The sequence below is a fragment of the Canis lupus genome, chromosome 15 (genome assembly GCF_003254725.2).
Source record: "Canis lupus dingo isolate Sandy chromosome 15, ASM325472v2, whole genome shotgun sequence".
NCBI classification, from domain to species: Eukaryota; Metazoa; Chordata; class Mammalia; order Carnivora; family Canidae; genus Canis; species Canis lupus.
Window position 1 is genome coordinate 1,351,305 of NC_064257.1, and position 23,018 is coordinate 1,374,322.

The 23,018-nt window shown below is 50.5% G+C and overlaps 1 protein-coding gene across 7 annotated transcripts in view; it reads left to right on the forward strand.

Moving 5' to 3' along the window:
- HIVEP3 (HIVEP zinc finger 3) overlaps positions 1–23,018 on the forward strand; it is a 459,145-nt gene that overhangs the window by 132,304 nt on the left and 303,823 nt on the right. The window contains exon 1 of one of the 7 annotated variants that reach the window (XM_049093983.1): positions 3,590–3,865. The exons of the other annotated variants lie outside the window; for them this stretch is intronic. The gene's annotated coding sequence lies outside the window, so the exon portion shown is untranslated. Of the gene's footprint in view, positions 1–3,589; positions 3,866–23,018 lie in introns of those variants that run through there. 7 annotated transcript variants of the gene reach the window in all.

Genomic DNA, 23,018 nt, shown 5'->3' on the forward strand with positions numbered 1-23,018 from the left:
AGAGAGAGAGAGAGAGAGACAGAGAGAGAGAGAGACAGAGACAGACAGAGACAGAGAGAGAGAGAGAGAGACAGAGGAAAAGGTGGCTGGGGAAGAGGGTCAGGAGTTTCCTGTCCCCGTGGACCCACATTTGGGAACCACTGACTGAATCCGTCTGGGGCTCTGAGTTTTCATGGGCAAAATCAGTAGTCGGAGGGAATGGCCTCTGCGATTCCTTGCAGCTGGTTTCCTTAGAGGATCCTCTGGAGGGCCCTGTCCGAGTCTTCTAGAACGCTGGCCTCCTTGCCACTGCCCAGATGCCGAGACAGAGGCCCAGGGGAGCGATCGCGGCCAGGGCGCCCCGTCTCGGGTGTGCGTTGCCCTGCGTGCAGCGGAGGAGGCCCGGCTCGCAGACGCACCCTGGGGAGCAAGGGGCATGCTCTTCTCTTTACGGACGGACGGACGGACGGACGTGTGTTCTCGCCCGCCAAGCCCAACAGCAGCCGAACCCTCTAAGTGGAAGGGAACGGGTGGGCAATCTTCAGGCCTTTATTCTCCTCTCCAGAGGAACATCCCAAGTGAAATCCCAGCAAATAAATATGTTCCCTCTTCCCTCTCTTGACTACTCTTTAAAAACCCAGTTGGATGAGAATAATTAAAAAAAAAAATACAAATAGGCTTGTGTGATCTGCTCATATCTGTGATAAGGAAACTTTGAGGCATAGTAACTATATTCCAGATCGCTTTTGCAGGCAAGAAAGGATGGTTTCAGGGAAGCCAGGGAAAGTCTGCTGTCCCCTGAGTCACCACAAGCTCAGGCTGGCAGCGCTGGGTCATAGGGTGATCGCTGTCCGGGCAGGTGTGGAGGGGCGGGGAGGAGGGAATGGGGTTCCCGACCCCGGGGTGAGGCCCACCAAAGGCTTGGGGCTGGAAGCTCTGGGAATCTTCCCTGTGTTCTGAGGACTCCTCGTTTCCTGTGCACCCCACAGTTTGGTCTCTCATCGCTTGGCACCAGACTCCTGAACCCCTGTAAGGCTTCTGAGTCCTGAGATTCCCTGTCTTTGAGAAATCACAGTCCCCCTTCTTCTCTTTGTCCTCTTCCCCTGCTTTCTTCCATTCTGAAGGTGATGGGGAATTCTGGAAGGATTTTCAGGGGAGTTTATTGCCTTTCAGAAAACAAGATAAGGCCCTTGTGAAATATATGTCAGTGAGAATACAGAAAATCGAAATTCATAAAATTTCAATTTGATGTCTTAGGAAGTTATCTTGTATAAAAGAATGAACAGCCCTGAAACAATGTAGGTGTGTGTCATCCTGGTAGTGTTTTTATAACACAACATCGCATGAGGCGTTTCGCGGCCTAGGTGAGGACAGGATGTGAGGACCCCCCCACCATGTTCTGAGGAGAGGTGCTGGGTTCTGGGCAGGGCTGGCTAAGGTGTGGCCCACGCTTTCCCCCCCGCCCCCCTCCCGCCCCCCGACAGGCAGAGGGGTGTGCTGGAGTCGCTACCATGAGCCTTGCCTGGCTCCTCTCAGAGGGGAGAGAGGGAGATGCCCCCCCACCCCATAGGCCAAGGGAAGGGCTCCATGACCCTGATGCTGCCATAGATCCAGGGCCCTGTCCCCTGGATCTGAGGCCCCTCCAAGTCCAGGCTCTTCTAGAGAAGTCTGCGGGTGATGGGCCAATCAGCACTGCCCCCAAAGACAGAGTGAGCAGAGTACCACTGAGGGGAGGGCACACCTCCTCTGAGGTGGGACAAAGGTGACCTTTTCCCCGGGTGATGTGGACACAGGGGAGGTAGCCAGCTGGACCTGTCCTGATAGGACCCTGGGCCGGGGAGCACCTGCTGGCTCCCTCATCAAAGCAGCTCCAACGTGTTTCTGGATACATGTGCCTCCTTCCCTACTCTGCTTTCCTTTCTTATTTTCTTTTTAAAGATTTTATTTATTTATTCATGAGAGACGCACAGAGAGAGGCAGAGACACAGGCAGAGGGAGAAGCAGGCTCCATGCGGGGAGCCCGATGTGAGACTCGATCCTGGGACTCCAGGATCATGCCCTGGGCCGAAGGCAGGTGCTAAACCACTGAGCCACCTGGGCTGCCCTCCTTTCTTATTTTAAAAATCTCTCTAATAAGCACTTTGAGAGGGAGTCTATATTGATGACTTCTATTACCTAGGATAAGTTTGGTATTTTCTTACGAAGCTAAACATACATGCACATGACGCAGCAAATTTACTTCTAAACGTTTACCGAGAGAAATGAACATTTATACTGGCAAAAAGATTGGTGGGTACACGGATATTCACAACAGCTTTATTTGTAATAGTCCCAAACTGGAATGAATGCAAACCCAAGTACCCATCAACTAGGGCACGTATAAATGACTTGCGGCCCAATACTTGCATTCCGGAATACAACTCAGTAATAAAAAGGAGCATGCGGCAGATACAGGCGGTGTTGGGTGGGTGTGAGTTCTCTGCATGTTACGTGGAGAGAAGCCAGATGTAGAAGTGCACACTGCATGCTTATATAAATCCTAGAATCGTCAAGACTAACCTACTGCCCTGTGATGGGGTTGGGGGATGTAGGACCAGGGGTGCACCAGGAGGAGGAGGTATAAGGGAACATTCTGGCGTTACAGAAATTTCTGTCTTGATTCGGGGGTAATGGTTACCTGGGTATATACAACACCCAACTGTTCCTCTGAAATGTGTGTGTGTTAATACATATAACTTACACTTCAGGAAAGTCGATTTTTATGAAGGAACCTAATAAATGGAACATAAAAGTTTTCTCTAAAAAAGGTAGCACAGAGGGATTTGCTTGTGGACAGCCTGGACTCCTCGATTTGCCAGTTTTTGGCTTATTCGCCGTAGAGGGTTCTGGGCTCCTTGAAGTAGTCCCCTTGTCTGTTACCAGCAGCCCGTTGAAGCTCTCTGTGAAGTTGTTGATAAGACCATCATTTTATTGATTTCGTTGTCAGATACAAATACACGCTCTGGAATAGCATGTCGCAGAGACAGTGCAGTGGCCCCACTCTCTGGGCATTTGCGCAGATCGGCCTGCCCCTGGCCTCTGGGGAAGCGCATTCATCATCTGATTTGTTATCGGGAGGACTCTGCGTCCACTTTTTCATTGTCCACTTAATGTGAGGGGGGTCTCAGCGGTAATTGTCACTTTCCGTGTCATCAAGCGACTCCTCCTCACTTTTGCCATCCGTTCTCCTGGGGCTTGGTACCTATGCTGAACAGTAAGATGTGTAGACTTTGGAATGTAGATACTTTGCTCGGCCTTATTTCTTATAGAGTAATCAAGTGAGCATTTTCTAGGCTTTAAACGTGTGCTTGTCACCACGTTGGGCACCGTGGGATGTGTGAAATCAAATCTTAGACTCTAGGCCCGGGGAAGCCTCGACGGGTCGTTTGGTCCAGCTCTTAATTGCAGGTGGGTAAGGTAACCGTCACTCCTTCGTGGCTAAAGCATCCTTGTCCCTCCTCCACCTCCAAGGCGGAGGTTGGTACCCTACCCTCCACTGTGGCTGGATGCAGAGGTTGGGCCTTGGAAGAGGTAGCTGAAGTCAAATGAGGTCATAAAGGTGGAGCCCTCATGCCAGAGGGTTGGTGTGTTTGTGAGAAAGGGAGGCAGTACCCGGGACGCACGCACAGAGGAAAGGCCATGTGAGGACAGACACCGTGAGCGGTGGCCATCTGCAAGCCGAGGAGGGAGGTCTCAGGAGAAATCGAACCTGCCTGCACCTCAATACCAGAGTGGCAGCCTCTAGAACTGTGAGAAAATCAGTGTCTACTGTGTAAGCCCCCAGTCTGTGGAATTCAGTTATGGGAGTGCCGACACACGTACAGCAACACGCGTACAGATGCTTGAGGTGGGCAAATCATCCTGAGCGTGTGCAAGGCCCTGTTCTGAGTTGTTCATATGTACAAACTCATTTAATTATACATGTGATCATCTGAAGTTAATATTCTTTTTTTTAAGTTTTTATTCCAATCCCAGTTAACATCCAGTGTAATATTACGATATAGTGATTCCACTTCCATGCATCACCCGGTGCTCATTGTGACAGGTGCATCCTTAATCTCTGTCCCTGTTTCCCCCATCCCCTCCCCTCTGCCCCAGCCACCTCCCCTAGTTACTATTCTTATTATTCCCAGTTTGCAGCTTTGAAAACTGGAGGACAGAGAGGTTAAGTAGCTTGCCCAGAGTCGCACAGCTCGCACTGACTCCTGGTGGGGTCAAGACCCTAAGCCAGGCAATCTGTCTTCATCCGCCTGGCTCTTAACCAGTACCCCTTACCCCTTCTGCCAATCCCAGGAGAACACACCCACAGGCCTGTTCTCTATCTGTACCGTAGAGCTGCCTCTGGGGAAAGGAACTTTCGGCTTTTTGCCTGACATCTTAGTGTTTTCCTTTATTAATAAATTTATAAATGAATTAATAAATCTCCTTTATGTTTATTTTTTAAAGATTTTATTTATTTACTCATGAGAGACACGGAGAGAGAGGCAGAGACACAGGCAGAGGGAAAAGCAGGCTCCATGCAGGGAGCCTGATGTGGGACTTGATCCCAGGACTCCAAGATCATAACCTGAGCCAAAGGCAAATGCTTAACCGCTGAGCCACCCACACGTCCCTATTTTAATTGTTTTAAAAATATTTTATTTATTTATTCATGAGAGGCAGAGACACAGGCAGAGGGAGAAACAGGCTCCCTGTGGTGAGCCCGATGTGGGACTCAATCCCAGGGCCCTGGGATCACAACCTGAGCCAAAGGCAGATGCTCAACCACTGAGCCACCCAGCTGCCCAATAAGTCTCCTTTATGAAATTTAGAAGTCTTGTTGATTGTGACATCATATTACAGCTGTGTGAGGTAGACAGCAGGGTATATTTTGAAATTTTGGAATGTGAGTGGAGTTTTTAAATGCTTTGACTGACACGTTTGTATATCCGTTCAGCAGATACTTACAGAACACCTGAGGTGTCCCAGGGACTGTGTCGGGTGCTGGGGATGAACGAACAAATGAATCAGATATGATCTCTGTCTTTATGGAACTCAGGAGGGAGAGGGAAAGTAACTCAGAGTCTTGTACATGTAAATATTTAGTTAAAAAGTGAAAATAGACAGTAATAAGGAGACATTGACCCATTGTGGGAGCTCAGTAATCATTGTTGAGTGAATGAGTCAAAGAAGGAAGAAAGGAAGGCAGGCAGGCAGGCCGGCCCAGTCATTCTTTGAAGAAGGGACATTTTGGCTGAGGTCTGAGGTGAGAGCAGGCTCAGCCAGGTGAGGGTGGCAGGATGGCCAGTGATCATCAGGACTGCAGCACCCCCCTTCTCCGAGCAGCAGGGGCTCTGAGTTTGGGCCACCAATGACCTCAGGTCCTTGACTTGGACTCACATCCCGAGAGAAGCTTTTTCCTCTTGCGGCCACACACATTCACATTCTGTTTCTTTTCAAATCTGTTTAGACACTGTTTGGGCTGTCTCCTTGTTATTTGTCCTCTAAATGTGTCACCTAAAAGGTTTGTTCCTTAATAATTTACATTTTTATAATGTCTGAGGTCTGTTTTTTTTTTCCTCCAGGAGGAACACATTTTCGACTTGATGATGAAAGCTAACGGAGAGAGCACTTTGTACAAAAACTTGCTCCATGGATAGGATTACTGAATGCATGAGCTGCATAAAGAACATTACTTGTGCATGAAGACTGTTCCTTTCTGTGGAAGCTTTTGGGTTGAATGTGGCTTTTGTGCTTTGGCATTGGATCTCGGGGATGCTTGGGTTGGGTTCTGCTGTTTGCGTGGGGGATGCTGGTCTTGGGGTTCCCTGGCTCACCCCACTCATACTGAGGGTGGTTTCTCTTCCTCTGTTGGAAAAAGGGAAGCAGTCCCCTTCCATTTGTATATCTTAGGGACAATTAGCAACCGGGGCAGCTGAGTTCTTTTAGCTTTTTGATCCCTTGGGACAATCAGATTTCTCAATGTTGAGATGTGACCCTTCCCCCCACCCAATGTGGTGTCATGTAGTGAAGCCAGAAGGCCCTGTTCCAAGGTCTTCAACAAGCAGGTTGATGGAGGGCCAACACTTGCTTCCATCCTCCCGACGTAAGCAGCGTGGAACGTGTGGAATGTAAACAGACGGGAGGCTGGATGCTAGGAAAAACGTACACCACCGGTTTGAGCCCCATCTTTCTGTGGAGCAAGCCCTCGGGCCTCAGGCAAGTCACCTGATATTCTGAATTTTAGCTTCTCTTTACTAAAGGGGAGATGTTAGTGTTTATGGAGTCATTAGGCTGAGAGCTGTTTTTCTTTTTCTTTTTTTTTTTTTTAATAATTCACATAGGCCTTTCATCAACCTTAGAGAATAAGTATTAGCATCTCCATTTGACAGACGAGGAAGCTGAGGTGTAGAGCACTTGGTACCGCGCCCAGAATCAGTCTGCTTGTAAAGGCATCACTAGGATTTGAAACCCAGACCTGTTGCTGAAGACCAAGCTTTTTCCCCCTTTCCCTCCCTCTGTGCCTGTGGAGGGGCTTGGGGTGAGCGCCAAAGAGCCATGAGCAGGGATGTTCTAAACCTTTAGAGCAATCCCCCCCCCCCCCCCCCGCTGCCTCCCCATCGGTAATTGGTTAGTTTGGCTGAAATCTGAGGATGCTCTAGGGTTGAGTATAAACAACTTGAGACTGTTGGCTTCAGGGGTATATCTTTTTTCATTGTTTGCTAGTCCATCTGGCCACCCGAGGGGGCTTAAGAGCGAGATGTTTCTTTGCATAAAGGTATCCCAGTGCAAATGGACAGCCTGTCCCTGCAATGCTGCCATCTCTCACCAGTCAGCAGGGGACCCTCTCCCTGCGTATTCTAGATATCTGTGCATCTGCAGGGCACTTACTCTGTGCTGAACATTGGAGAAGTCAAACCGCCATCTGATGGAGCTTATTATATTCTAGTGAGAAAAACCAAAAACAAGACCAAAAGAAAAAAAGAACCCATGAAAAATCGCATCAACTATTGGTGATCAGGGCTAAGGGGACAAAGAGAGCTGGGCAAAGGAAAGAGGCCAGTGTGGCTAGAGTTAGAGCATCAGCCAGGACAGAGAGGTGGGAGGGGAGCCTGGCAAGTGGCCAGCACAGACCCTGGGGGCGGGGGGTGGGGTTTACTGGGCCAAAGGAAGCATCTTGATGCTGGATTTGTTTTACTGTTTAGAGACATTGGCTTCCACTTTGCATGCGCTGGGCAGCCTCTGGGGCCTTTGGGCAAAGGAGAGGGAGAAGGCAGAGATGGAAGCAGGGAGGCTTGATGAGGGGCTGTGGCAGCGGTCCACGGAGACGTGTGGCCTGGGTGACAGCAGTGGAGGGGTGGGAGGTGACTGGGTCCTGGCTGTGCTTTGAGGTGAGACTGATGGGATTTGCCATGGCCTTGGTCGGCCTGCCCTGTACTGCATAGGTGACAGGGTGGGAGGAACCCAAGGTAGGCCACTGACCAATTGGTGTGCCCCTGGCGGGGACATGGGTGGTATGGCTGCATGAGTACGGTCAGATGAGATGTCATGGTGGGAGTGGGGCCATCTGGACCTTGGGCATCTCACGTTAGGCACAAGGAAGACAGAATGGCTCACCATGTGCATACACGCTGAAAGAAATGAAATGCATGGTGTAGATGGGCCATCCCAAGGGAAGCAGGGGCCTGCCCTGAGGCTGAGTGCAGCTAGAGCCTGTCAGGGGCAGTCCTTGGGCCTGGGGGAGGCTCTGAAGGAGTCAGGGCAGGGAGGGAGGTGGCAAGGGGCTGCTTGGTTGGGGGGGGGCAATAAAAAATGCTGCAGTTTCTTTCTTTATGCTGGAGAGTCTGAAACTGCAGCCAGCCTGTGAGCCAGATCTGCCTGCCACCTGTTTTTGCCCAACCCCTCAAGTTAAGAATGGTTCTTATGTTTCCAAATGTTTGTAAAAGAGAGAGAAAAAAAAAAGGTCAAAGCAAACTAGAATATACAACAGAGACATATGTGACCTTCCAGAGCCTAAAATAGTTCCTCTCTGGCTCTTTATAGGGAAAGCTTGCAGTAGGCAGATGATGGCTTAGAGAAACTGGGACCAAGATGAGGCCACCCCATCCACCCCACTTTGTGCCACTCTCTGGAAGATTGTGCCCCAGGTGGATACCTGGTGCGGGACAGCACACTTCCTGGAGTCCCTGCCGAGCACCCCTGTCTAGGAGGGACGGTCCTCCGTAGCCAGTTACCACCTGGATGATTGGAAGGGCCTGCCCTGGCTCCCCATCATGGTGCCTGGGGGGAGGGTCCTGGAGGATGAGAGAATCATGGATTTTATACACTTCAAAGATGATGGTTTTGCCTGTTGTGCCTGAAATACTCAGAGGTTGCCCTTTCTGTTATGGGTGCCCTGGCATCGAGCACCCTTGAGACAGAGTCTGGGTTTAAGGCAGGTTGTGTATGGTGAGTTGGGACATTGAGAGTCTTGTCTAGCTCTTCAGTGACCTGTGAACAGCCTTTAGCGTCTCAGGGACCGTGCTCTGACACTGCTGACTGAACGGGGTGGTTTGCTGGGGGAACAGACTAGCCTCATGTCCTCTGAAGGCCTGATGGGCCAGCTGTGCTCCTTGGAAAAACACCCAGTATGCCAGAGATCAGCCAAGGTCAGGGAGAAACCGATCCAGGAGAAGACTGAGTTGGAGAAGGGAAGGTAGCCAAGGAGGAGGGCAAGAAGGAAGAGGTAGCAGGCAGGGGTCACCTTGTCGAACATATTTGACCTTCTGGTCCAGGCTCGCCAGGCCAGTTCTGGGTCCAGACCCAGGAAATCCCACAGGGAGCAGCCAAGTTCACTGTGAATCCTTGGCAAGTAGCCTGCCACGGAGAGTAGGCTGGCTCCAGAGGGAGGCCAGGAGGCAGGCCAGGCAGTGGCCAGCCTGGGGTTGACTCCGAGCTGCAGGTCAGCCTGACCTCTTTGGCTTCCAGCTCTGGCTGAAGGACAAGGGCCTTGGCATCTACTTTTGCCAGTGCAGTGGCACCAGGGGTTTCCACTCTGTCCCCATCCCTGGGGTAAGTGAAGACCCAGGCTCTGGGAGCAGTGGGGCAGAGGGGTTGGGCCCGGCCCCCACCCTACAGACATGTCCATCCCCCCGTGCTGAGCCCACAGACTGAGGGCCCCTGCACCCCACACTTTGAGAACTGCCTGTGTCAAGGGCACTGAAGATTCCTAGAATGTCAGCCCGGATCTGCCTCCAATGGTGAACTTCAGCTCGGCGGGGTGGTTATCCCTCTCTGTCCTTGGAGAGCCAGGGCTAGGACACCAGTTGCAGTCACAGGAGGGGAGATAAGGGACAGAGGGGCTCCGATTCTGACGTTCTTTTCCATCATAAGAGCCTTGTTAGTTGACTGGTCAACTCCTTTGGGCCTGTTTGGGAACTCGAAGCTCCAGGTTATGTTTTTTGGTTTTTAGTTTGTTTTTTGTTTTGTTTCCAAATCCTGAAGTACCTGTAAGAGACATATGGTGTTAACCTGGGTACTAGCCATAGATGAAACTGCTGCCACTGCTCATCCTCCTTCTTGCCATAGCTGTACATTTTAATTCTTGTGTCTTTTTCTTACAGCAAATGTACGGGCCCTACCTGATTTTACTAAACCTGATTTTACTCCTAACCAATAATTGACAAACTGAATTCAAATCCCAAGTGCCCTGGTCATGTCTTACTTTGCTATAAGATAATTCCCATCTCTCCAGGGTATAATGCAGACAGTTTCCCCAGGTCATTCCTTTTTTTTTTTTTTTTTTTAAGATGTATTTATTTATTTGTTCATAAGAGACACACAGAGAGAGGCAGAGACACCGGGAGAGGGAGAAGCAGGCTCCATGCAGGGAGCCCAATGTGGGACCTGATCCCGGGTCCCCAGGATCACGCCCTGGGCTGAAGGCTGCACCAAACCGCTGAGCCACTCGGGCTGCCCCCCCAGGTCATTCCTAACAGGGGGCGGCAACATGCAGAGCTGCCCCTCTTTAACAGTTGGAAGACAAGAGAAGGCTGAGACCAGAGCTCATCCCTGCAGTGAGGGAGGTGGCAACTCTGTGGAGCATCCTTTGAGGGCAGGGGCCGGGTGGCAGGTGCTGGTTGTGCCTCCATGAGCCTCAGGATTGGGGAGCCCAGTCCCCAGCTTCCCCTCCCACCACCACCTAAAGGCTTATAGGCAGAGGGCATTTAACAGGAGGGCTGCATGCAGGTCTGGCTCACTGGTGGTGCCCCTTGGCAGTGCCAGGCCTCCTGTCTGTGCCTGTAATTCCTAGCCCTGTGCCCCTAATCTGTGTTTAGCTCCAGATGCTGTTCAGGCTCTGACTAAAAGCTGGCATCAAGGAGGATATAGGCAAGGGCTTTAAATTTCCTGGATACTGAGGAGAAAGTGGATTTAAAAAGAGAGAGAGAGAGAGAGATCCGAGTATCAAAATGGAAAAGATGCCTGAGTTAACCCCTAGTGGGGTCAAGGCCAGTGATGCGAAAGTTGGTACGCCTTATGACAGGTCCCTTCACTTTTGCAGTTGAACTGCTCCAGCCTCAAACACCGGCAGGAAGTGCAGTGCTCTCATTAATCTCTGCAAGACTTCTCTGGAAACCCAGATTAAGTAGCTCTGTGAAGGGAATCTGCTTATCAAAATACTGATGAATAGGCTGGGTCAAGGGTGAGAGCCAGAGGCAGCCAGTGCCGAAGCATAAACCCCTTGGATTAGAGCGAGTCGTTCAATCTTTATGCCTATTTTAGCTGCTAAAGCAATTTGCAGTCTGGATCTGATGTTCCTTTGAGAGTCTTCCTTATCCAGAGTTTTTCCCTGGGCCAGCCACCACTCAGCTGTGTCACTGGGTAGCTGCCATCAAGACATCTTCTGTGAGTTCCCTTCTGTCCTGGTGGCAGCAGTCGCTCCGTTCTGTATAACCAGAGGTCCTCACCATGGCTCAGGGCCCCTCTGAGAAGAGAAGCAGGTGAGCCAGACCAATCACCAGGTATGCTTCGGGGCCTGGTTGTGGTAGATCCAGTCCTTCTGTCCCAAAGTCACCCATCAGAGGCCTTCTGTAGAACAAGCAGGTGCGCTTCAGTGCGAGAGGACCAGCCTAAAGATAGGCATGGGCAGCTTCATTGTTCTTTTGGGGGTGGGGGTGGGGGTGGGGGAGCTTCAGAAATAGTGAGAAGTTCCACCACTTTTCTGGATCTTCATTTTTTTCTCATCTGAGGGCCTCTGAGTCTTTGCAGCATCCAGCTGTCTGCACACGGCAGGCCCTCTGTGTGAACCATTTCTCCCCTCACCTGCCCCTCTGAGAAGAGTCCTGCTCCTGCTGCAGGACCCGGATGCCAAAGATGCGAGGGGAGTTTGGAAGGAAGGAAAGAAAGCTGCATGCCCCCATCTTGAGGCCACTGGGGGATCTCAGGCGGAAGAGCTCGGGGGACCTGACGGGGCAGGCAGTACTGCAAAGGGAACAGTTGTTTTCCACTGTGATGTAGAGGATGGCATCTTCACTTCTTTCCAAAATTTTGTTTTTCCAGGATGGATGATTTGAGGGGGGGCGGTTTCTGCAGACAGCTAATCCCATTCAGAAATTCTTCTTCGCTTCGATCATGGCCCTTCTTAACCTGGATGTACTGCCCATTTCCGACCACAATCAGCCCTTACAATTGTAAATTCCGGTTTCAGCTTGGCAGACAGGGAACCCTGGGCTACCAAATGCCCAGGGACTCGTCCAAGATCCCACAATCAATTGATTGGGAGAGCCAGAATTACTGGCGTCTAATTTATATACAGGAAAATGCACGGATCCGTTTTGACAAATTCTTGCAGCTGTATAACCCACATCCCCATCCAGTGACCCAGAATTAGAGTCATTCTCTTGGCCACAAATGCGAGATTATGGGAAGCGCAGAGCTTGATGGGATTTCGGCTCCCATTAAGAAGACCTTCGTGTCCCCTGCTGGCCCCATTCCCTGAAGTGGCACACGGCATTGACCCCTTGCCTCTCCTCTTTTGTCCCATTCCCAGGGCCTGTGTTATTCTTCGGGATGGACTTCAGATTTCTACCTGTTTTAGACAGGGTTGTCTAGGAAACTAGAAATAACTGCAGATTCCGGGCTGTGCGGGTTGGGTGATCTTCAGCTACTGCATTAGAGCCCCATGATACCAACCTTCTCTGCCTTTCCCCTACACTCTCCTGCCCTCAGGTCACTGGAAGCATCCCTACATGGCCCCATTTGCCTTCAGCTCCCCTGCCGGAGCAGAGCTGAGCCTCCAGCTTAACTTACAAGGAGGGGGTGGCTGGTAGCTCTAGATGCTGGGTGACACAGGGACGGATGATTCTGTGTCTGGGAATGTGTGTGACAAGTGGAGGAGGAATGCCTCTGAAATTAAGCTTCTGTTTGACTCATCTTTGTCTTCCAGGAACTGGAGGAGGTGTGTGTTTCACACTGTTCAAGTCCATTCCACCTTAAGCATTTGCCTTTTTTTTTTTTTTTTTTTTTGCACTCATTGTTTCCTTCCCTCCCTCCCACTGTCATTCAGAGTAACTGCAGCTGTGAGCATGCACTTGGGGTTACCTCTCTGAAAGGGAACTGCTTATCTGCCATCTGTATCTGTGGAGTGAGAACACTTGTGTCTACGTCAGCAAAGCTGGGGAATCATGAGACCCCCTTGTCTCTAAGGATCTCTATCTGATTCCCTTGCCTGACTCTGAAAATCCAAGGCTCCTGACTAGCCTTCAGTGCTCCTTTCACAACTAGCTGCCTGTCTTTGTTGAAATCTGTGGTCCTCTGTCCCCTGCATCTGTAGGTCACCTCCTTGGACTCCCAGCATTTCTAAAGAGGTAGGAGGCAGGCCTGGAGGGAAGAGGAAATGTGGAGAGTCGCACAGTAATGTGATGGAGAAAATGCAGGCCGGGATGTTGGCAGGGGTTAAGGGGGTGGAGGAGGAGGAGGAGGAGCTGATGGGAGGAGGAGGGGATAGGAGAGGATGAGGGACAAGGGAGGGGAAGGGGAAAGAAATGACTCAGTACTTGAGCACCGAGCTATGAGCATGTGCTTAAGCGTGAGAATCACTAAGTCCTTCTGTGCTTCAGTAGAAGAGAGAATTTGAAATCTGGGCTCCTGAGTGTCCCTGTTCCTGTTCTCTATGGCTGATCGCAACCTGGGGTCTGACAGACTGGCAGGGGAGAATCAAGAGCGGAAGAGGTGGGGACCGACTGGCTGTTTGGACGGCCAGCTGTTTAGGCACCGCTGGCTAGAACTTCAGCTGTGTCTGTAATTCCCTTTCACGGAATTACGGGGCCTGGTCCGTGGCCTCCTGTTCCTAGTTGATGCCCTGCCTTTTGGATGTTTGGGCCCTTTCAGGTTCTTGCAAAACTGTCTGAACACTCCTTACCCCCTCAGCTCCAGCCTGCCTCTTTACGCTTGACAAAGCCATCTCCACCTCCCGGCCACCAGCCACCGAGCTGTGCATTGCCAGATTCATCCATAAGCCCTCTTACTGCATCCCTCCCCGGGCCCCTTAGGCCTTTGCTCCACGGCATCTTTCCGGTGTCTTTCTCTCCTATGGCCAACACCTGGCCGCTGCCAGCCTGGGCCATTGTAGAAGCTGTCTAATGTTCTTGTCACCTCTAGCCTAGGTAGTGTCCCCACAAAAAGCTCAAGTCTTTAAGATTCTCCTTTAATTATGCTAATCTGCTGTTCACACGTCTCCACTCCAACTGCTCCCTACTGCTTATTGGATAAAGCCCAGACTTCTCTGTGTGGGATTCAGACCTCTCTGAAATCTGGCCTCCTTCCTCCCTATCAAATTCTCTTCGTCTCTGCCTCCCTTACAGCACCCCCCCACCCCGGGGGGCCGACAGCACAGGCAGCGTGGGCTGCCCTCAGAGCCTCCCAGGCTGCTGTCAGTCTCCCCTGCCCCCGCCTGCCAGCTCCCTTCTTCTCTACCTGCCCAAACTTTCCCTGCCCTGCAGCATTGGACACAACCCCTTTTCCCATCAAGGTGGGCTCGTCTCCCCCTGACTATGCCAGCTGCCCTCTGGGGCTTCTAGTGGCGCTGGCTGCCGTCTCCTGATGTCCTATATCGCCAGCTGCTACTGTGACTCTCATCTCCTCGGCTGAATCACAAGCCCTCGGTGGGAGCAACGAGGTTTGGCATTGATCGGCCCCAGCTCTTGGCCCGGTGCAGCATGCTCGCAGGTTCTTTTGGAGGGAGGGAGGTGTAGTGCTCGAGCAAGGTTCAGAGTGACTCTACACTAGGCTGCAGCAGGATCCCCAGACGAGGATGGAGAGAGACTTTTGTTTGACATCAGGAGCCAATCAGTCCTCGACTGAGGGTCGCATGCCGAGCTCCAGGGCTCAGAGGCCTCCCCACACCCACTCCCCATCCGAGGGGTGGGCCTGGGGGCTGGCAGTAAGGACTCCCTTCCCTCTTAGTTTGGAGTTTCACTCATGTTGCCAAGAACCTAGTGCTGGCTCTGCCTCAATCTGATTCCGCCTCCCTCCTGGAGGATGTTCTGCTTTGGGCTTTATTTTGGCTGCCGGCTTTACTGTTCTGCTGCTTCAGGTTTGTATGTTGAAGGTGTGCCCACGGGAAAATCTGCCAGGTTCTCACCCCACATGTGACTTCTTCCCCAGACTAGTAATTTAAGAGATGTGAGCGTTGTGTTTGCCACTGCCGTTATGCCTGCAGGGCCAAACCCAGCAAGAAGCTTCAGCTGTGACCGCCAAAGCGGGGCAGATTTTAGGGAGGGGAAAAAAAAAAAACCCTTAGTGAAAATGTAGAAGGTCCTCTGACAACACTGCAGCATTCTGCCTAAGGATGCGGATACATTCAGACCGATTTCTAATCCAAGCACAGCTCCGTAAGAGCGGACAGCCAGCAAGTCTGAAGCCAGGTGTCTGCTTACTACGAACACAGTAGTGCACAGTGGGCATTCTCCAAGTCCTCACAGGCTTTCGACCAGCTCGGGAGAAAACTGCAGTGTGAATACTTGTGGATGAGTGGGGTGAGGGGAACGTTCCCTGTCCAGTGATTGTACCAAAGGCGAATGCAGAGCCAGGAAGAAAGTCCTACAAATGTGGCTGCGTAAACAGGCTGCTGGCCGCACCTTGTAAGCCTTTGTGCTATGTTGTCTTTGAGTGGGAAGGTGTTGGTGTAGCAGGATTTAGTCTGTGGCCCCCTCCAAAAGTTTCTCATCTTGTCAAGGGAAGACTTAAGGAATTCCCTGCTCTCATCTACTAGAATTATCTACTAGAGGCCTAGCCTTGTCACTTTGACTTCTCTTAAACAACCCAGGTGTCCTTATGCAGAGGCTCAGGAGGGATGTCGAGATACGAATTTCATCTTGGGAAAACATGGAGGCCACTGATATTGGTGGGTCCCCAGAGTCCAGCTGTTGATCTGCAGGCCTTCTTTTCTGTCAGATTTGCTTGCTTCCTTTGCTGGTCTGGACCAGAGTTAAATAATCCCAGTGTTAGAAAGAACCTCAGAGCTCACATCAATCCACTTTCCACAAGGTAAAAAGATGCCCAGTTCCACAACTTGTGTCCATCGAGCCCTGTTTGACCCTTCTCAGCAGTGGGGGTTTTGCTTCGAGCTGTCTGCGTTGCTGCTTCTAATTACTAAAAGGGACTTCCTTTTTTAAATAAGAAAGGGCAGTTCACAGGAGAGGCAATACAAATGAAAAACTGTTCAATATCCCTGGTAATTAAAGAAAGGCAAATTAAAACAATGAGATGTTCTTTCCCCTAACAAATTGGCAAAGATTTTCTCAAAGGTTCGTTCTCGGTGTAGACGAAGATTTAAGGAAATGGGTCAACACTTGGTATGTGTTAAAAGCCTTAAAATCCATACATCCTTCGATTTGGCAACGCCCTTTCTAGTGCTTTCTCTAAAGGAAAATAATCCTGTTTGTGGGGCGGGGTTTGGCTGTAAGGATGCACCTAGTGGTGATGCTTCTAATAAGACCTGAGGAGTAGCCAAGTGTCTAACAATTGGGGCTTGGTTAAGTCAGTAGTGCCACATCCTAAGCATTTCTTGGGCATTTTGTATTCATTAACTCACTTAAGCCTCACGATACCACTACAAAGTAGGCCTGTTATTTTGGCAATTTTACAGATAAAATAACAGCTGCGAAGAAGGCAGATAACTTCAGCAAGATGATCTGGATGGCTACTAGTGGTGGCAGGATGTCCACCAGGGTGGTCGCTCTCTCCAGAGCCCATACATCCTTAACGCATGCGCCCCACTGCCTCTCGTAACAGACACGTGAAGCAGAAAGTCTGTACTAAGTGGAATGTGGGTACTCTCCCATTTCTGTTTAAAATACTGAAGACCCGAAGATACATGGCATTAATTTGGTAACTGGAAACATTTTGCTTAAAAACAATCTATTTTTTTTTTATATTTAGCCAAACTCGGATTTTCTGTAGCCTTTACCCATCTCATTCATTTACCAAATTTTCATTGAGCTCTTCCAATAAGCCAGGCATGGTGACAGCTGTTCTAGATCAGCAAGGTCGAAAACTGGCCAGGCCTAGCTGGTATAGAACTTGTGTGCCAGAGGGGAGACCAGTGAGAAACAAGTGAACAGCCATCAAGGGCTGCCACTTATTGATGCCAGCTGTATGCTAGGCATCCTTCCAAATGAGATTGATATCTCATGTATGTAGTCCTTTACATGGTTCCTTTTGTAACCCTGGGCAGCATGTGGTTTAATCCTCAAGGTCACCCAGTCCATAGGCAGTGGGGCCTGGATTCATCTCTGGCAGGGACTCCCTAGCCTAAGCTTCTTACTTTTCCAGCGTCTCCTCCTAACTCGTTACAGTCCAGCCACAGAGGCCCTCCTTGCTTCAGGGCCTTTGCACTTGACATTCTCACTCTCCCATTAGATCTGTGTATGGTGGCCTCCTCATCATGCAGCTCAGAGAGGCCTTCACTGAGCTCCCTGTCTAGGGTGGCTTGTCTCGTCACCTTGTAGGCATTCTTCATCACTTCTATCACATCACCTTATTTTTTTTTCTTTGTGCAGTTTTCACTATCTGGTATTATTTGGCGTTGTTTCACCTGCTAGATTGTAGGCTCCATGGAAAATGTGTTCCTTGTCCTTTTGTTCGCTTTGCTATCCCCAGTACCTAACACAGTCCCCAGCCTAATGGGTGCTACTGGAGATGGTGGTCTCCAAAGTGCGACATGCATATTGGAAGCCATGGAAGGTGAGATGATCCACTGTGGGGCAGGAAGAAAATAATGACAGACAGATGGACACATAGATACATAGGTAGGCACACATGCATATATCATTCTTTCTATTTTTATGAATAATTTCATAAATCGTTGAATGAAGTATGAATATAATTTACAAATAAATATAACCCATATGCAGATATACTCAAATGTTTGCTGCTAGGGCACATTACCAAAAAACTTGGGGGACCATTGGCCTAGAAGGAAAGACATATGAGGAAATAGGCCATTCCCATGTGGTATCATAAATGCTCTCGACAGAGTGAGTGCAGAATGCCATCGGAGCATATAGAGGGTTATCTAACGTGCTTTAGGGGGTTGAAAAATTGTGAAAACTTAACATCTGTTTCTTACTGTTTTGTTAATATTACTAATTATTGTTTTTAAAACTATCTAGAAATACACAAGGTTTTATTTTTAGGCCATTAAAGCCATGTAAGTGACCGTAGTCTTTATGGGAATTTTCTTAATAAATGGTGAAAGAGAGAGCACTTCAGATTTCACAGTTGACTGGTTAGAGAGGTTAATTTCTGAAGAGTTCAAATCTGACTATTTATGACCTGTGGTTAAATATCCAACTTGCCCTTGCTTTCTGAGCTGCAAAATTAATCTGAAAAATAGAAAAATAAACATGTCTTTAGACTCGGTCTTCTAGCTAGAGAGGCCATAAGGCATTGCAGTGGAAGAACTTGGACGCTAGAGTCTGGTGAATTTTGGCTTGAGTCTCCTTCTTGCCTCTTTCTGCATGACTTTGAGCAAGTCCCTTTTCTTGGCTCCCTCATCTACAGAATGGGCAGACCTGCTTCAGGGCTGTGATGTTGTGAAGATGAAACAGAACAATGAGCGTGAAAGGCCCAGCTCTTGGCGCCTGGTGGGTCTTTCCCAATGTCAGACCCTCCCGAAGTCCTCTGTTTAGAGAGAAAACTCCATGTGGTCAGAAAGCACGTAAGCATACATCCATCAGAATACCATCAAGACATGCTTTCTCTTTTATGTACTTGATTAAACGGAGTCATGCTCCGACAAATTCTTCTTTAAGTCATTGAAATTGATTTCACGTAGACCACAGCCATCCTTCCTGAGCTTGTCTTGACCCTTGACATTTTGCTGGCGATACTATCAGGCTGGATGGAACCCTCCTTTCCCTTCTGGGCTCGAGCTGGAACGATGCTGCAGCTGGATTTCTGCGCTACAAATAACTCTTGTCTTCGGGGCACCGAGGGTTGCAGTTGGGTTGAAGCAGAGTAAACAGAGAGAAGCCGGGACCTTGGCCTGGGAACCTCCTGTGTCCTGGGAGTGAGGCCTCTTGTGGAGTGGGGGAGGAGGGGCGGGTGGCCTGTCTGAGGGAGAGGAATTGGACGGGGAAGGCAGAGCACAGCAGACTCCTTGGCATGCGCTGCAGAAGGATTCCCTGAAGGGCTGCACAGAAGAGAAATGTGCTGTGTGCTTGGCAGGCCAGAAACCACAGAGAACCTGGCAATGCTTTTTGAGGATTTGGGAGCAGAAAAGCAGACTCCCTAGGTGGTTATTTATAGAGCCGGCAGCAGTAATGATCAGTTAGAAAAAATAAATTATAACTCAGTTGAACCTGAAATAACTTTTCTTTTGCAACCCCAGGCATTCCACACAGGCTGCTTGCACACCACTCCCTCCTCATAGTGTTCCTGGAGGCCGAGGGTCCGCGCCAGGCTTGCTTGTGCCTTCCCTGAAGCTTCAGAGCGGACAATGAGGCAGCAGAGAGAGAGAGAGAGAGAGAGTGTGTGTTTCTGGCCAGAAACAAAGAGTTCTGGCTGGATGATTCCTTTCTTTTCCCCCTGCACCCCCAAATTGCAAAACCATCCTTTCTCTCCTCCCTCAACACGTCTGTAACATGCAGCAGAAGGTGGGTCTTGCTGGGAATGTGGAATCCGTGGCACGCTGTGCCTCCACTTTCGCACGCCTCGTTCACGCGAGCGTGTGCGCATCAGCTGGGTTTCGGCGTCTGTGTTTGGGCTGCAGCAAGAGCTTCTTTAGTAGAGTGCCTTCCGAGAAGCTGGCTGCCGGCTCGGAGTTCACGAGGCCCCCAGGTTTTCATCCCCGCTCAGCCAGCAAGCAAGACCACCATGATGTTCACGCTGACAGCTTGGCAGTGGGGTCACTGTGAGCTGCCCGACCTGCCACTTGGCATCTTGACGCTTGGGCACCATCCTGCTTTCCCTCTCTCACCCATCTGCTCCTTCTTTTCTCTTCATTCATTCACTCCTTCAGTTGCTTTTCAACCAGCAAGCATTTGCTGAGTATCTACGATGCAGAAATAAATCCAGAGACTACAAACTGGTGGCACTTGAGCCAGTCTGGCCTGCAGATGCATTTGATTTGGCTCGCAGCGTGGTGTCTTAAATTTGAATTTGCTGCTGACACATGACGATGGGGTGATTTCACATGAGAATGCTGATACCAGGCTTCTCCCCCCCAAATCTGAAGTTCTGGCAGTATGGGCTCACATTTCCACGTGGTAGTATTTTCCATAAGGGCAGCTGCCTCCTTTGGGTAAGGCCAGCCCATCTGATTCAGCACAGATCCCGAGGCTCCCAATTGTCTGATCACCACCAAGACAGCTACCATCTAGGTCCCATACATGAGCTGTTTCACCCATTTATGTGACCTGTGTGATCCTATGTGCGTTTGAATCGGTGACCCCTGGTGCAGACCCTAATCTGAGGGATTTTATGGTCCAGTGGGAGAGACAGACAGGTGATGTTAGTCCCTAAGGAGGACTGCTATGAGAGCAGTATACTTTGGGAGCACGAGGAGGAGAAGATTGATATTGATGAAAAGAGTCAGGTGTTGATGGAGGTGTTTGGAACCAGGTGTTGAGAAGGCAGTTCAATGCCAAGATGAAGCTGGGAAGGGCACCTCAGACAAAGAGCTCACGTAGGAGCTCAGAGCGGTGAACGGGCAGGAGAGTGCAGTGTGACAGGGTGAGCAAACCTGAACGGGTTGGGAGTGAGGCTCTTCTCTCTTCGGTGGGATGCTGCATGGCCAGCTCTGCCCAACCCCAAACCAGAGACCATGGGGCCCTTCACACCCACTTCCAGCTGGTGGAGGCCCCTCCTCCAGTGTCTGCCCCGATGGCAGGGTGGGCCCGTGAGCAAGTCCCAGACCTGTCTGCCAGGATTTACCTTGAATAGCAGAGTCCTGCTGTCCCTCCCCACCCTAACCCAGAACCCAGGGAGATTGGGAGGACAGAAGGAGATGGAGAGGATAAAGTGGGTCTGTGTCCTCCATCAGAGGGCAATGGGTGGCCCTCAACACAAACGCAGTGAGTGGACAGGCTGAAGAAGTCTCCATGGTCCTCCTCCCTCTCCTAGCATCTTTGTCTCTGCATTCCTTGAAAGCCAGCAGTCCTCAGCACATGAATTCCCCTGGTCCTCTCCCTGGCACACTCACGCTTTCATTATTTTTTATAGGCTGGTATCTCCCCAACTGGCATCGTCAGCCAACCCAGAGCTGAGGGGTTGCGGCGGGGGTGGGGGAGGGATCTTGTAGCTTCTGGACGATTCTCCCTGGAGAGTTCATATGTACCTCAAACACTACCAGCCTCCATCCCTTTCATCCCAGGAACTCCCTTTCTTGCCCTTTCTGCACCTTGATATCCTTCCATTCATGAAGCCCCTTGATGCATGACGTAGCCCCTGAAGCTTTTCAGATTCAAGCAGCTACCAGCACCCATCACATCATAACACTGCCAGAAATGAAAGCACTTGCCTGTGACCCAGACACCCTGATGGGTGCAGCATTTAGGAGCCAGAAGAGAACTTAGCTACTGAAGGTGACCTTAGTGCAGCCCCTAACCTTGGTCCCCACATACTGCACCCTGTGTGTCTGGCAGGACCAAGGACTTCTCGGTGGTTGTGATGAATTCTGTGCCCCCCCCGCCAGACTCTCAAGGGCGGGAACTGGCTGCTGTGCTTGTCTTTCCCCAGATGGGCCGCTGCGTAAAGCCTATGCCCAGTTGTATGTGGTTAGTAGCCAGTTACCCGACTGAATCGAACTCTTGTAGAAGGGATGAGGGGTTACTCTTTGCACGCAGATTTGTCATTAAGGTTATCACTTAATGAAGAGTAGAGACAGTGTCCAGTGGAGACTGGAGTGACTGGGTCAGAGGAGGTGACATCTGTAACGTCAAGGCACCCTATGGCCAAGGGCCTCTTTGCCTGGAGCATTAAAATTTGATTAATGGGAACCTGGTTGCTGCTGGGGTGGTGAGGAGACCTTCGGGAAAGGAAGGAGTGCACCCCTACCCCCAGCCCCTGCTGGGACCTCAAGAACCCAGAGCCTGGTGATGAGATGGAAATTTGGCTTCTCTGAAGTCCCCATCTCTGGGACTCTGGGTTATCCAGAGAATTTTGGCCAGAAGTTGAGGGATGTCAGCCAGTTTTCTGCCACTTGCCCTGGTTCAGTTCCACTGACGGTTTTCCCCGTGCTCTTCTGCGGCTTCCCACAGTGGTCTTCTCCTGGGCCTCCTTCTGCCTGCACCATCTGTGGCTGTCGCTCTGACTGCGACACCGCAGGGCAGCTCCAAGTGGCCCACGCCAGGGCCCCAGGGCCGCAGTCACGGGCCTGGGGGCCTCCGCACAGCAGCCTGGGAGTTGCCCTCAGTGGGTAGAACTAAGAGAGGTGGCCACGCAGGACTGGGTGGAGATGCACACCCTGAGAAATTTTGCAGATTTGGATCCCTCCAGAGACTGCATGGTCTGATTACTAATAATTCAATAGCAAGTTATAGTCTTTTACCAAGTACCCTGAGCCTGGAGCATTTGCCATCCCCATTTTACAGATGAGGAAACTGAGGCTCAGAGAGACTTAAATGACTTGTCTAGGGTTTGAAGCCAAATCTTGACTCTAAAACGTCTCATCATCTCACTGTAGGGTTTGCCTCTCTCACCCTGCAACCAGGTAGACCCGACCCAACAGCACCCTCTCTGTGTGAAAGGGCACCAGAGCAGGGGACAGATTCAGCAGTAACCCCAATCCCTGGAACTTCCTGTTTGCTCTCTTCTGTCATTGAGGACGCCAGCCTAAGGCTTCATTTCCTCTTCCTACATTGTGTTAAGGCACAAGGAGTCCAACTCCTACTGTTGGGAGGGTGAGAAATTCGAAGCAAAGTCTCAAATTTCAACTTTGGGAGCCACGTTGGAAGAAGATGCTCTGTTTGATTCCTCTGTACATTCATTTCTTCGTCCACCAGGTGTGTGTAGAGAGCCTGCTACGTGCCAGGCACTGTTCTAGATGCAGGAGTTACAGTGAACAAGACAGGCTAAGTCCTGTCCTCTTGGAGCTCACATCCTAATGCCAGGTGGTGATAAGCAAGGCAATGATGAAACAAAATGTTTCAGGTGGTGTTGGGGGCTGTACAGAAAATGCAGAAGGGTGATGGGATAGAAAGTCACCGCATACGTGGGGAGTGGGATCTGCTTGGGTTGGTGCTCACGAGAGACTCTTGAGGAGGACACACCCAAGGTAAGGTGTGGGTGACAGAAGGAGCCTGACACGAGAAAAGTGGAGACAGCAGTTTTCCAGGAAGAGGGACCGGGAAGGGCAGAGGACCAAGTGGAAACCCAGAAGGAGATTTTAAGGAAATAATATGCACAATGGTGTTTGATTTTGTGGACTGTCATCACTGTGGTCCGGCGACACTGTGCCTGGTGGGAGGACTTACCCTGGGACCCTACATACGCGGAATGGGATTTCTGCAAGAAAACCAGTTCTGACTTCTAGGCAGCAG